This window comes from Pundamilia nyererei, unplaced genomic scaffold (genome assembly GCF_000239375.1).
Source record: "Pundamilia nyererei isolate P.nyererei 1_Seehausen unplaced genomic scaffold, PunNye1.0 scaffold00542, whole genome shotgun sequence".
NCBI lineage: Eukaryota > Metazoa > Chordata > Actinopteri > Cichliformes > Cichlidae > Pundamilia > Pundamilia nyererei.
In genome coordinates, this window is record NW_005187943.1 from 34,349 (window position 1) to 48,649 (window position 14,301).

Genomic DNA, 14,301 nt, shown 5'->3' on the forward strand with positions numbered 1-14,301 from the left:
CTAGCCTCAGAGAAATTATTTGCTCATCATTATGTTTTTTCTTGTTCAGAACTTGTGTCTCGTCAGTACATAATGTTTAACCTTTTTCTTGTGGCATCTTAAGACTATTCAGTCTCTATAGATGTCTTACTGTGAAAAGAGCATAGCATAGGGGACAGCTGGTATGAATAGACTGACGGGCCTAAGCCCTCCCTATCCCTATACTTCCGGTGGCACCACGAGCAGGCAGCAGCTGATAGTGCTCTGGCTAATTCAGAGTCCTTTTTATGGTGTATTGTTTTGTTTTTGTTTCATGAACGAGTTATGATGCAGACCACCCACAACATGCAGACAAAATCAGGAAAAACAGCACAATTTCCCCGACAAATCTGCTGACAGAGCTACGGAGCCTGCGTCTGCTAACTCCCCAACCCCCACCGAGGCAGCGAGGCTCAGCTGGCCGAAACGCAAGCACTGCAAATGTAAACAACAGCGAGGGAAGCGCACCAACACTAGTGCTAGGCTAAAGGGCTAACCCATTCCGGCCAGCACTTCCATCCATCCTGCTCTCCAATAGTGATGTGCAATACCACTGATTTCCTTTCCGATACCAAGTAAAATTCAGAGTGGTATCGACCATACTGATCCAATACCGATACTCTGCACAAAAACCTAATGTTTCATTGTATTTCATAATACAATATATAATTGTATTATGTAATCGTAATAATATAGCATCATAATGATTACAGGACATCAGACTACTTGTTCATATTGCTTAATAATGCAGAATTATCCTATAGAAATAAAAAAAAAACTGAAGTTGTGCGCTATTTGAACATGTTGCCTGCCTGCAGCACTAAAGGACTCCGCCAGAGACGTCTGTCTCCCCTAGCAGCACCTGTCCCTCTTCTCCTCTTCAGTTCGCCTCAAAATAAGCTCGTCATATTCTGTGATATGATTAACTCTGAGGTGTTTGACTAGGTTAGTGGTGTTGCCACAACACCTCACTGTCTTGCCACATGTATCGCAAACCACGTCTCAGCCGTTTGTGGAGGTAAAATACGTCCGCACATGACTCCGTTCACAATCAGCCATTGTTGTGAGTGCGCACGCCAGGGGCTGACACATTTATACAGCCGTATTTCGCATATGACTGTGAAAGGCCTAGGAGGAAGTAGTTTCTTCCCATTTAGACGATCCAAATGATTTAGTTTCTTTCCACGGTGTTCCTGTTAATGAAAAATTACAAATTTACCCCAAAGTACTAAAATATCGATGTTTTAACATGAGAATCGATTCTAGAACATAAATTACTGGTATCGGAAGAATCGATATTTCAATATCGATCTGCACACCACTACTCTCCAACGTTCACTCCCTGGACTATAAAATGGATTATCTGTGGCTCCAGCATTCAACCCAGCGTGACGTAAAGAACTGTTGTGTTTTCATCATCACGGAAACGTGCACGAACTCGGCTGAAGTGAGCCGCCACTGCTCACCACCAGAGATGGGCAGTAACGCGTTACTGTAATCTGATTACTTTTTTCAAGTAACGAGTAAAGTAAGGGATTACTATTGCAAAAATGGTAATTAGATTACCGTTACTTTGCAGCGTTTAAAGCGTGGAAGTACTGACCTTACTTTGAGTTTGATTCCATAAAAAGTGACAAAAACATTAGTGTCCGTTGTGCGTGGGAAGAAAACTTCTTTTTACAGCGAAAAAAACCTTAAACAAGCTCCGAGTGCGCAACGATGTAATGGGAAATTCACAGAGAAACTCACGGATTCTTCACCTGACTCCTGCGGCACACCTGCACCAGGGTAAACCTCTGCCTACCGCAGTCCTGCTTTACAGGTGAAAATAGAGCAACAGGACCCCTAGTCTTTGATTTTATTTATTTTCTGCTGTGTTTTACTTGCATCTATTTGAAAGACTGAGTGTAAACACAAAAATTATTTTATTTTATGTGCTGGAATGTGCAGAAAAAAGGTTTAATTAACTAATTTCTTCCAGTCAGAGAATGTTGCATATAATAAAATTTTTACTTGATGCATAAAGTTAAAAGATTAAAACTGATAAAACAAGTTTTAAAAAAGGACTTTTCCATTTGATTACATTTTGTATGATGGATTATGTAGAGAAAGTAGAATTGGGCTGAAAGATTTATCGCTTTATCACCTCTTCAGGTTGTAAATCGTGTTTTTAAAAAGTAACTAAGTAACTAAGTAATTAATTACTTTTGAAAATAAGTAATCAGTAAAGTAACGGGATTACTTTTTTGGGGAAGTAATCAATAATTAGTTACTGATTACTTTTTTCAAGTAACTTGACCAACACTGCTCACCACAGGTGGAATTTTTAATATTAAAGTGTCATCTTTTCTATTCACTGAGAGAGTTTTCCTCGATACTTGTTATACCACTGTATCTCCCACCAAATGCTAATGCTAACATGGCACTAGCAGAGCTGTCTCCAGCTATCAACGAGCTCCAGACTGCACACCAGTAAGCTTTTCTTTTTGTAGTCAGTGATTTCAACCATGCGAATCTCAAGACAGTCCTCTCCAAATTCCATCAACACGTGAACTTTCTAACCAGAAAAAGAACTGCCTGGATACAGTTTACACTAACGTGTGCGGAGCCTACAAGGCAGTTCTGTGCCTGCACATCGGCTCATCTGACCATGCCACTGTGTTGCTGCTGCCCACCTACACATCACTGCTGAAACGCACAAGACCTGCCAGGAAAACCATCAGAGTCTGGCCGAGTGGGGCTGTCTCAGGGCTTCAGAACTGCTTCGAGTGCACAAACTGGAACATGTACAGAGGCAGCCACCCAAAATGGCTTCTTGGACCTGGATGAGTTCACTGTGACTTGCTACATCAGTAAGTGCACAGAGACGGTCTCCAAAAACATCACCACGAGAGCCAATGAGAAGCCCTGGTTCACTGCAGTGGTACGTGCATGTCTGAGAGAGAGAGATGCTGTTTTCCGGTCTGGAGATAAAATGGCTCTCAGAACAGCCAGAGCCTACCTCTCTCGCACCATCCGACAAGCAAAGCGCGCACATGCACAAAAGATCCAGAGCCACTTCCTCAACACAAAAAAACTCTTGCAGGTTATGGCAGGGCATTCAGGCCGTCAGATAGTACAAGCCTGCATCAAACAGCTGTGATGGAGATACTCACCAACGTCAACCCACGAAAAGCTGCTAGACCAGACAACATCCCACACAGACATTTTCAACTCATCGCTGAGCCAGATGATTGTCGTAGCATGCTTCAGCACTACTGTCATCCCAGTGACAAAGAAATCCTCTGTATCCTGCCTGAATGAGTACCGTCCCATCGCCCCAACACCCACCATCATGAAGTGCTTCGAGAGACTTGTCATGGCACATGTGAAGGGCAACCTCCTCTGTTCACTGGATCTGCTGCAGTTTGCATACCGGCCGAACAGGTCGACCGAGGATGCTACTTCCACTGCACTTCACCTCTCCCACCTGGACAAGAAAGCTGCCTGTTCATAGACTTTAGCTCAGCATTCAACACGACTGTTCCACAAAAACTGTTAGACAAATTTAGCAAGTTGAGACTGAGCACCTCTCTCTGCCACTGGATACTAGATTTCCTGTCAGAGAGGCCTCAGTCCGTCCGAATCTGTGACAATCTCGCTCCACCCACACGCCAGTCAGCATCCACGGTTCCACGGCAGAGACTGTTGACCGCATGTCAACCGCAAGTTCCTGGGAGTTGACATCTCAGACCACCTCACCTGGACCACCACCTCCATCACCAAAAAGGCCCAGCAGCGCCTCCACTTCCTAAGACGCCTGAAGCGGGCCAACCTTCCTCCTTCCATTCTCACCATGTTCTACAGGGGCACCATAGAGAGCGTTCTGACCAGCTGCATCTCCGTGTGGTTTGGAAACTGCCAAGTCGCGACCTCAGCTAGCTACAAAGGATTGTTAAAGCAGCTGCCAAGATCAGAACATCTCTCCCACTGCTACAGGACATCTTCCACAAGCGCTGCACCAGTAAGGCCTCCTGCATTGTGCTTGACCCCTCACACCCCTCACATGGACTTTTTTCTCTCCTTCCATCCGGACGCTATCGCAGTATTGGGCCACATCCTCCAGACTGCGGGAAAGCTTTTTCCCACAAGCCATCAGACTCTTGAACTCACTACCGGCTCTCCCACTTCCCCCCCACCGCACACACCCACACAAACCATTAACTGATTCTATTGCACTTTACACACCACTACCTCTGACATGCTGTTCTATGGACAATTTTTACTCCCAAGAAAATCTGCTCAAGTTTACAAGCTGCTACACTGTTCACTTTAAACCACTCTAAACTGTGAATTGTAAAATGCAAATTTTATAACATTATCTCTTTTATTGAGAAAGCAATTGAACACGACAGTAGTATGGCTTTTTACACTATCTTTGCTTTCACATTTTTTAACTTATAGTTGAAAAGAAAAAAGAGGGAAAAAAAGGAAAAAAAAGACTTGGGTTAGGAGGTAGCAGGGTGGGTAAGTTCGCATAATACTCAGAGCTTTAAGGTAAAAAAAAAAAGCATGGTTCATAAAAAAATCACACCTCACAGGCTTAACATATTCTGTCCATTTAGACCATATTCTGTAAAAGGTATCCCTCTGAACTTTAAGAGAAAATGACAATTTTTCCATCGTATAGATCTCTTGTACAGAGTGTATCCAATCTTCCATCGTTGGTGGTTCAGGCTTAAGCCATCTCCTCGTAAGAGGCTTTTTACTTGCGGCCAGTAGGATATACAAGAGTCTTCTATCACTGGAATTCAGTTTATCCACTGGTACATAACACAAAAATATGGTCTCAAAGGTTAAAGGAAAAACAAATGAAAAAACAATTTGTAGATGTTCATGGATTAGAGAACAATACTGGCGAATAACTTTGCAATCCCAAAAGATATGGAAATGGTTAGCTCCATCTCCCCCATATCTCCAACATTTATCACCAATTCCTTGATATCTTTGTTGAGCAGGGGTGATGAAAAATCTCATAATGCTTTTCCAGCAAAATTCACGCCAAACATTAGACCCAGTGGTAGCCCACTGTATCATGTATGCGTGGCCCCAGCACTCCTCTGTAATTGACAAATTACCTTCTTTTCCCCACATTGCTGTAATATACAGAGTGCTGTCATTTTTACACCGCAGGATGCTGTTATATAGTTTGGAAATAATTTTACTTTGCGCTCCAGATTTGGTTAATAATAAAAATGTTTCTACAATTTGTAATTCGTTTAGGTTCACTTTTAAGTTTTGATTAAAATAATTTCTGACCTGTAGATATCTAAAGAAGTCGTCTGAGCCTAAATCATGTTTACTCCTTTCAAAGCTTTGGCATGCCCCCTTGTGGACAAATGAATAATAATTAGTTATACCTTTTGAAATCCAGTTTTTGAATCTATTATCGTACTGATTTGGGATAAAATCTGAATCATATGCACACCATCTTAAAACCTTGGAGGCATTTTCCAAACCGCAAATTTGTATTACTTTTTTCCAAGCAGATATTATTATTTGTAGTATGGGTTCATCTGCCATGTGTATTTTATTCTGCAATTTTATGTCCAATATTAAAGCTGTAACTGGTTTTCCTTTAACTATTGTTCCTTCAACATCTTTCCATCCGGCGGTGTAATCTGGACAACAGAGACATATCAATGGTCTTAATTGAGCTGCACAATAATATTCTCGTAGACAAAGAAGCCCACGACCTTCCTTTTCTTTCTTTAGTTGGAGCGTTTATATTTAACTCTAGTACCTGCTCCGGACCTGCTCTGTCGCCGCCACTGCCTCCCGCGTGGTCGGCCTCCGGACCGGCTCTGTCGCTGCTGCCACTGCCGTCAGCGTTGTTGGCCGCCTGAATTGTTTCCTCGCCGCCGCTGCCTTCTACGTGGCCGGCCTCCGGACCCGTTTCATCTCTGTCGCTGGCCCCCGGGTTGGCCACCTGTACTGCTCGGACTCCTGTGCTGTCGACCCCTGGGTCGGCCTCCTGAACGGTCTCAGTGGACTCTAGTCTGGTTAAGCTCTGGATTTCACACAGGTGGTTGGTTGTTACACTCTGGAAATGGAATGAAGGTGAGTGTTATTAACCCTCTGGGGTCCACCGACACACTGCACCTCCAAATCATATGACTGATTTAAGCTTACACAGCAACAAGGTGTAGCCATGCTGTGTCTCTATTTCAGCCTGTATTGAACGTTCGGATGTCAAAGTATACACCGCTTTTAATATTTTAATTACCGGCCAGTAAATCCAGAGTTATGATAAAATATATATATATATCAGCCATGCTTTTTTCTAAATACTGTCATCACGGTTTTGTGTGTGTTTGTGTGTGTGTGTGTGGGGTGGGGGGGGGGAGCATTTTCTAAGGACAGCGCAGAAACAGTAAAGAAAGAAAAAGACAGCCACCTCTTTCCTATTGGTGGAAAAAAATGTATCATGTTGACCAAAAAAAAAAGAGTCAACACGTGGGATTTGGTTGTTTAGGAAGAGGGGAAAGTTTTGGAAGTGACGGTAATGGCAGCAAGAGCGAGTGTGTGAGAGAGAGTTTTTAGACGCGGGAGATTTGTGGCGTTTAGCGTGGAGTGTATAGTTAGTGTGTTGTGTTGTCTTGTGTAGTTAGTCTGTTGTGTAGTCGTTGTTTTGTTTTGGTGTCAGTGAGGGCACTAATGAATGTCACAAAGGCACATTGCAATGTAAACACTTTCACCAAGTAGAAAACCAATGGAGTGATACACCGCCTGTTGTCAGACCTGCAGGTTTATCCCTGTGGTGTTCTCCTCTGTCTTTTTGTGGAAAAACACTTTTTGTTTTACTGGCACACATAATTTGTGGGACATCTTATTGCGACACCTGATTGTTCTCTCATCAGAATCAGAATCAGAATCAGAAAGGGTTTATTGCCAGATGTTGAGCAGGTTTACAACATTAGGAAATTGCTGCGGTGCTTCAGTGCTTCAGTGCAACATACTGTCATAAAAATATAAAATAAGAATAAGAATTAAAGTGCTAAGTGGATAGATATATACATGATGATATTTAAGTTTTATTAATATTTTTGATTGATTGTACAAAATTAAACAACAGCAGGTGTATTGGCTGCATTTTTAGATAAATAGTTGTATATGGTCACAAAATGTGTGCATATGTTTTCAAAATGTACAATTTATATTTGCATTTCAAGTTATAATATATATATAATTTACTTAACATGTCTGTGGTTTTTTTACAGTAAAAAAAAATACTACTAGGATTTTAAGTTTTTTGTGACTTCAGGAGAGTAATACTAATACAGTATGTCAATGAAAAAACAACTAAATTAAGACACGTGAGGTTGAGCTGGAAAAAAACATGATACCAAACAAGGCAAAGGGGAAAAAACCCCAAAATGAAACAATTTGAAGGTGAAATACAAATGTAAAATCAAAAGGAGTCAAAAATGGCCAGTTATATTTTGGTCCTCAGAGGGTTAATCCAACAAATCATTTTTGTTCATGACAGTGCAGATTTCTGACATTTTGTGTAATTTAAGCATGTAACAATTTGATTTTTTTCTACCAAAAAACTTGGACTTGTGACTTGTATTTGTAAATGAACCGCTCCATGTTGTGTAGCTTTCTGGATTTTATACTTATTGGGCTACATATTTATTTATTATACAGGCTATATAGTACATAGAATCAAAACTCACATGTTTTATATAACTAAAGTGTTTAATTATGTAGGCTACAGAAAATAATTAAGTTACAGACTATATTTATATGAAAAACGTGTATACTTACTGCGTTTGAATCATTTCCACCATATGTAACCACCTGCATATGTGTTTGAAAAAAAGGCTTTATTTTGCCACCCAATTCGATTTCTTTGCCCCCCTCAGAAAATTTCTCTACATCCACCCCTGCGTGTTAGAACAGCGGGTCTCCGGTGTCTGGCAACCGCTCGCCTTTTTCATTCACACGCTCAGGGACAGTGAGCGCAAATATAGTGCTTTTGACAGGAAGTTACTGGCCCTACACCTCGCGACGCGACATTTTTGAGGGTCGTAGCTTTCATAAACCCTTGACATTTGCAATGTCCAAGGTCTCTGACCCGTGGAGCGTGAGCCAACAGCGCCAGTTGGCAGCCATTTCCAAGTTTACGACAGACATTCAGCACGTGGCTGGTAAGTCTAACTGCGTGGCTGACTGTCTGTTGACCGTGCTGGTTTCTCCCGTTTATGTCGGCATAGACTTTGACGCTATGGCCGCTGACCAGCGTGCTAACCCGGACGTCCTTGCCTTTCAGTCTGAGCAAACGGGCCTTGCACTGGAGGACTGACCCATGTGGAACGGTGGGCCTAGCCTGCTTTGCGATGTTTCCACCGACCGTCCACGTCCGGTAGTTCCCCTTTTTGGCGCCTCTTTGTGGCGTTGTTGCATTTTTGACTCAGTAAGTACACGTCCTCTCTCATCCAGGTGTCCGAGCCTCAGTCAAGCTGGTCAGCTCTAGGTTCGTTTGGTCGGCCCCTCGCAAATCGGTGAAAGACTGGGCAGCGGCGTACATCCCATGCCAACGCAGGGAAGCGTTTTGATCAGGTGCATGTGGATCTGGTTGGTCCTCTGCCACAGTCGCAAGGTTTCACGCACCTTTTGACTGTAGTGGACGACCCGGTGGCCCGAGGCAGTACCTCTGGTATCCACTACAGCATCAGCGGTGGCCAGGGCATTTTTGTCAACGTCGGTTTCATGCTTCGTCGTCATGTAAGCAAAATCAAAAATAGTATGGTACCAAAAATTGTTTTTTAGTTTAGCAGAACTTGAAATGTTTGTCCGTAGGTAAACAATTAGTATTGCACACTCAAAAAAAACAAAGTTATTCTTAGTACTGTGTACTTGCAATGACTATGTTGTCCTAACATAGTTATCTTTACGTAAGCTTTACATTTTTTGAGGCAACGAGTTTCCATACATTGTTTAAGTTCAGAGAAATAACTCAGAATAAATAAGTTGCCCTAACTTATTCATCTTAAGTAATTTTTACTTTGTTTTTTGTTAAATTTTTTAAAAGCTGTGGGAACCAATTTGATTTTACAGTGGATCTGAATGAGGGCCTTAGGTTACACACAGCACAGCAGGACACTCGGGAATCTTTCATTGTTTTTTTTGGAACATAGCTGCCACAAGAAAGCAGGATTTTTAGCACCTGAAGAACAGCTGAAAGTGCAGTTATAGGAGTGCCTAGTGTTGAAAGGGAAATGTAAAGTGATGTGCAAAACATGGTGAGTGTACAACTGTAAGGAAAACAAATTGCAGTTGTCCTACTTAAGGTAATCTATATCCATAATAAACCAAAACAATAGGTGTACTTTTTTGTGAGTGACTGACAGACTTTTAATCTTCGACACTAGGCACTGCTGGAAACTTTCTATTTCATCCCTCGATAAAGACAAAGAAGAAGTTGACTTTAATTAGCTGACCCTTATTACTGTAAATACAGACAGAGAATATATGTGGTTAGTTATACTGATATGATGTGGCTTATGTTATTTAGAGTATTCACCCCAAAAAATACACACTCCATTTTCAACAGTTTAGGTGAGGGGTTGGAGGTGTGCTGTACTCAGACTATACTATCCACCCCCAGTGAATTATTTCTTTATTTCTAATCATAAAGATTAAACATTCAAATGTGTTCCAATATATTTAATTGCTTTATTTTATACACAAATGTAAGTTAATCTTGTTTCCCCATTCAGGTGATTGCTGCTCTGCATGTCTGGTTTTTAGTTTGACTTCCCTTGTTTTCTCTCCCCTCATTTGAAGTATTTATTTGATGGAGTCAAACCTCATCTGGTTTCGCCATGAAAGGCCATTCATTTGTTCATGAAAGTTATTTCAATCCACCTCTCCCCTACATCTAAAAATTTAAAAAAAAACAAAAAAAAAAACACGATTATTAAGGCACTGGTAATGGCAGCAGGAAATCATCATGAAATATCTGAACCAACCTACTTGGTGGTCAGTGGTTGGTTGTCCTTGTTTCGCTTGAGAATTTGACAACAAGAGACAGGAGATGGGGTCCATTCAATAAAGCCCCTCAGCAGTACAGTTTGCTTGCTATTGTAACACAACCAGAGAGAGAGAGAGAGAGGACCCTTTCACAGAGGGTCGATCTTTTTGATTGCACTAAGGTAACTGAGAGTATATATAAAAATATTAAACACAATTTCATAACTTAATTTACTACAAGATTAAATAATTAAATTAAGTCAGTGGGCTTTGATCAGTGGTTGTTGATCAATGGTCATGACAGTTTGCATATTAATGATCATAAACTGACCTCCCAGCCCATTGTTCATTCAGTGGTGCTGGTTTCAGTCATTGTTCAAATGTCCTGTTTATAAGGTTGGAAACCTGCAGATGAACAGAATCAACTTTTTGGGATTTACTTACCTGAATGACTGAGCATGCATCAAGACACTGCTATACAAGCTGTACACCGACTACTTTACATCGCATCAAAGTCATATCTTCAGTGCTGTCCCATGAAAAGATACCAGTTATGTGTGTTCCTGTGCTTCCCTCTAGAGAACAGCTACTATAATAACATGGCAAGTGCAGTAACCTGCTAGGCTCTGTAGCGAGGGGGTAAAAGTTAAAACTCTAGGATGAGACTTGTGGATATGAACTTGACTTGTTAAACTGTCATTGCACACAGCCAGAAAAGTTAAAGGGAAAATATCTCTGTATCTTTTAGGTAAATGTTTAGCATCTGAAAGTCTTAAAATAATTTGTCATAAACCTTCAATTTAAATTTGTGAATTTAAAAGGTGGACTTGACTTTATGATTACCATCATTTGTCAGCACAGGATTTAGTCAGCGCACTTCCTGCCATAAATGTCGAGCTTATGGATACATGTAAAAACATAAACCAAAAAAAACCCCATTATTATTATTATACCGTAATCATCCATAATGACCTGGCAATGCAAATTATTTTATTTTTTAGTAGTAAAGGACTCGCTGTAACAGCATATACTTTAATAATGAATTTTTCATTATGAATTCTGACCAAAATCAGACAATGTATGTGAAAATATGGCATTTCTTCACAATCCAAGAAGGATAAAAGTACTGTGGTTATAAATTTTTTTTTTTTTTTTTATAATTTTCGTAATTTATTAGCAAGGTAGTAAAATATTACTCAACAATAACACATATCCATGAAAAACGTTACACACAGTATATTTTAATGCTTGTACTGCTTCAGTTCCTCAGGCAGGGTGGGGCAGCATCAGGGGTGGTGGGGGAGGTGGGCGGAGTTAGCCGGATGAGAGACAGTTGAGTCTGGGATGGGCCAATAGAAGACTTCCTGGCAACTGAGCTACGAAATAAAAATTGGTAATGGTTAACTGACTTGATACAGGAACTAAAAATCTTCACATTCATTCATAGCCTTGGAAATTAGTTTATTGCTCTGTTGTTGGTTTTTTTTTGTTTTGTTTTGTTTTTGTTTTTTTAAAGCAGCTCTCCGTAAACCTAGGAAATTTTACAATTCATCATTTATTCATTTAACCTTAATTAGTAATGATTTCATTAATTTCTTCACAAATACAATTTTAACCATCAGAGAAAAATATTCATAACCATCCCACAGACCTATAGCTATTTACAGCTAACACTAGTTACATTTATTTAGACTCTTTTTCTCCAATTGATCTTTCTGAGTTAACTTCAGTAATTACTTCCTCCAAACCATCAATGTGTCTTTTAGACCCCATTCCTACAAAACTGCTCAAAGAAGTCCTGCCATTAGTTAATGCTTCAATATTAAATCTGATCAACCTATCTCTAATAATCGGCTATGTACCACAGGCCTTCAAGCTGGCTGTAGTTAAACCTTTACTCAAAAAGCATCTCTAGACCCAGCAGTCTTAGCTAATTATAGGCCAATCTCCAACCTTCCTTTATATCAAACATCCTTGAAAGAGTAGTTGTCAAACAGCTAACAGATCATCTGCAGAGGAATGGCTTATTGAAGAGTTTCAGTCAGGTTTCAGAGCTCATCACAGCACAGAAACAGCTTTAGTGAAGGTTACAAATGATCTTCTTATGGCCTCTGACAGTGGACTCATCTCTGTGCTTGTCCTGCTAGACCTCAGTGCAGCGTTCGATACTGTCGACCATAATATCCTATTAGAGCGATTAGAACATGCTGTAGGTATTACAGGTACTGTGCTGCAGTGGTTTGTATCATATCTATCTAATAGACTCCAGTTTGTGCATGTAAATGGAGAGTCCTCTTCACACACTGAGGTTAATTATGGAGTTCCACAGGGTTCAGTGCTAGGACCAATTCTGTTTACATTGTACATGCTTCCCTTAGGCAGCATCATTAGAAGACATAGCATACATTTACACTGCTATGCTGATGACACCCAGCTCTATCTGTCCATGAAGCCAGATAACACACACCAATGAGTTAAACTGCAGGAATGTCTTAAAGACATAAAGACCTGTATGGCCGCTAACTTTCTGCTTCTAAAGTGAGATAAAACTAAAATGATTGTAGTTCACCTTAAAAATCGTATAAACAGGGTGTCTAACCAGACTGTGAGGAAAGTTGTTCTTGACTAATAAATGTCCCTAAATATGCATATTAAACAAATATTTGCTTTCTTCCATTTGCGCATTATCTCTTAAATTCTATCTCAGTGATTAAAAAGGAAAGAACAACAACAACATACATTATTATCAGGTTGTCGTAAAAACTGTGAAAAGCCTGTAGTTGTATCCAAAATGTTGCAGCGCAGAGAGAGCCAACACCAAGTGAGAGCACCTCCCTTTTTCAGAGAGTGGTTGTTGTTTGGGGTGGCTTTACGTCAGGAGTTAGAGGCAGTCATTTACTAGTTAGAATGCTGGTGGTTTGATTCCTGGCTGCCCCAATCTGCATGTCAAATATCCTTGGACAAGATACTAACCCCAAGCTGCTCTACAGTGCATCCATTAGAGCAGTGGTTCCCAAAGTCTGGGAGCACAGCCATTGCAAGGGCGGCGTGGTATGAACAAAAAAAAGAATGCTTGGGCATTGCTTGCATAAGAGACGGGGCAAAGCGGAAGATGAAGCATCGCCAAATACACTTCCAAACCAACTTCTTTCCAAGCCAAAGACTGGAAAATATGATGAAGGATATCTTGCTTTTGGCTTCACCTGCACAACGTTGGTGCCACAGTAGGTATCCCTGGTAGAATTTGTTTCCCCTGTGTCGGGAGCACACGCTGGGCTGTCCACATCATGGACCAACAGATTCCAACAGTTGTTTTGCACAGAGAGGCATTTTTTGAAAAATATCTATTGCATCAATTGATAGCAGTGTTGAATGTTAGTACACGGTAAAAAAAAAAACAACCACATGCAAAATAATGACACCATAAAGATGGTTTGTTTTTCTGTTATTTAAAAGAGGTAGTAGTTTATTTTACTCCAACCTGTAATTTGTTGCAGTTTACTTTTATTAGTTTCATTGTTTACAAAAGGTGTGAGGTGTGAAATAAACTGCAGTGGGATTTTCTTGTAAAACAAAGAGGGGCCTAGCAAAAACCGTTTGGGAACCACTGCAATAGAGGATAAATGCTAGATAGTAAGCACTTGTGAAAAAAGTGCTTGGGTTAAAGAGGCAAGTTGTATGAAGTGCCTTGATTTCTCAGGGAGCAGATTCCTCTGCTTCCATGGCTGTTCCCAGGACCCAGATTCAGTGCTGGAAATTATAATTATCTGCTCTTTACCTTTCTTCCTTGTCCTCCTGCTGCTGTCCATCCACAGAGCTCTCTGTCATGTGATCAGCACTTCTGTTGTCATCAAGTTCTTCCTCCACATTGCTACCCACTGGACATCCCAAAGGCCAGCGCTGCTCCCCACTCTCCTGTTCACTGTGGTCTGTGGGCTCCACAACAATAGAGGGAAGACGCTCCCTCCTATAAACAAAGTCTTCGGGATAATCTGACTCTTCATTCATGTTGGCTTCAGGGAAGATCTGGTCAGGGAACAAATTCATAATGCTCTTAAAAAATGTAAATTGAAAATAAGTAACTGTAAGGACTGAAAGTCATGTGCTCATAAATAATACAATCTTATTTCAGTAGATGACATTCTCAGCCTCCTTAGTTTTTTCAGGTACTGAAATAAATGCCAACTGTTTACAAATTAACAGAATTATTATTATTATTATTATTATTATTATTATTATTATTATTATTATTATTATTATTATAAA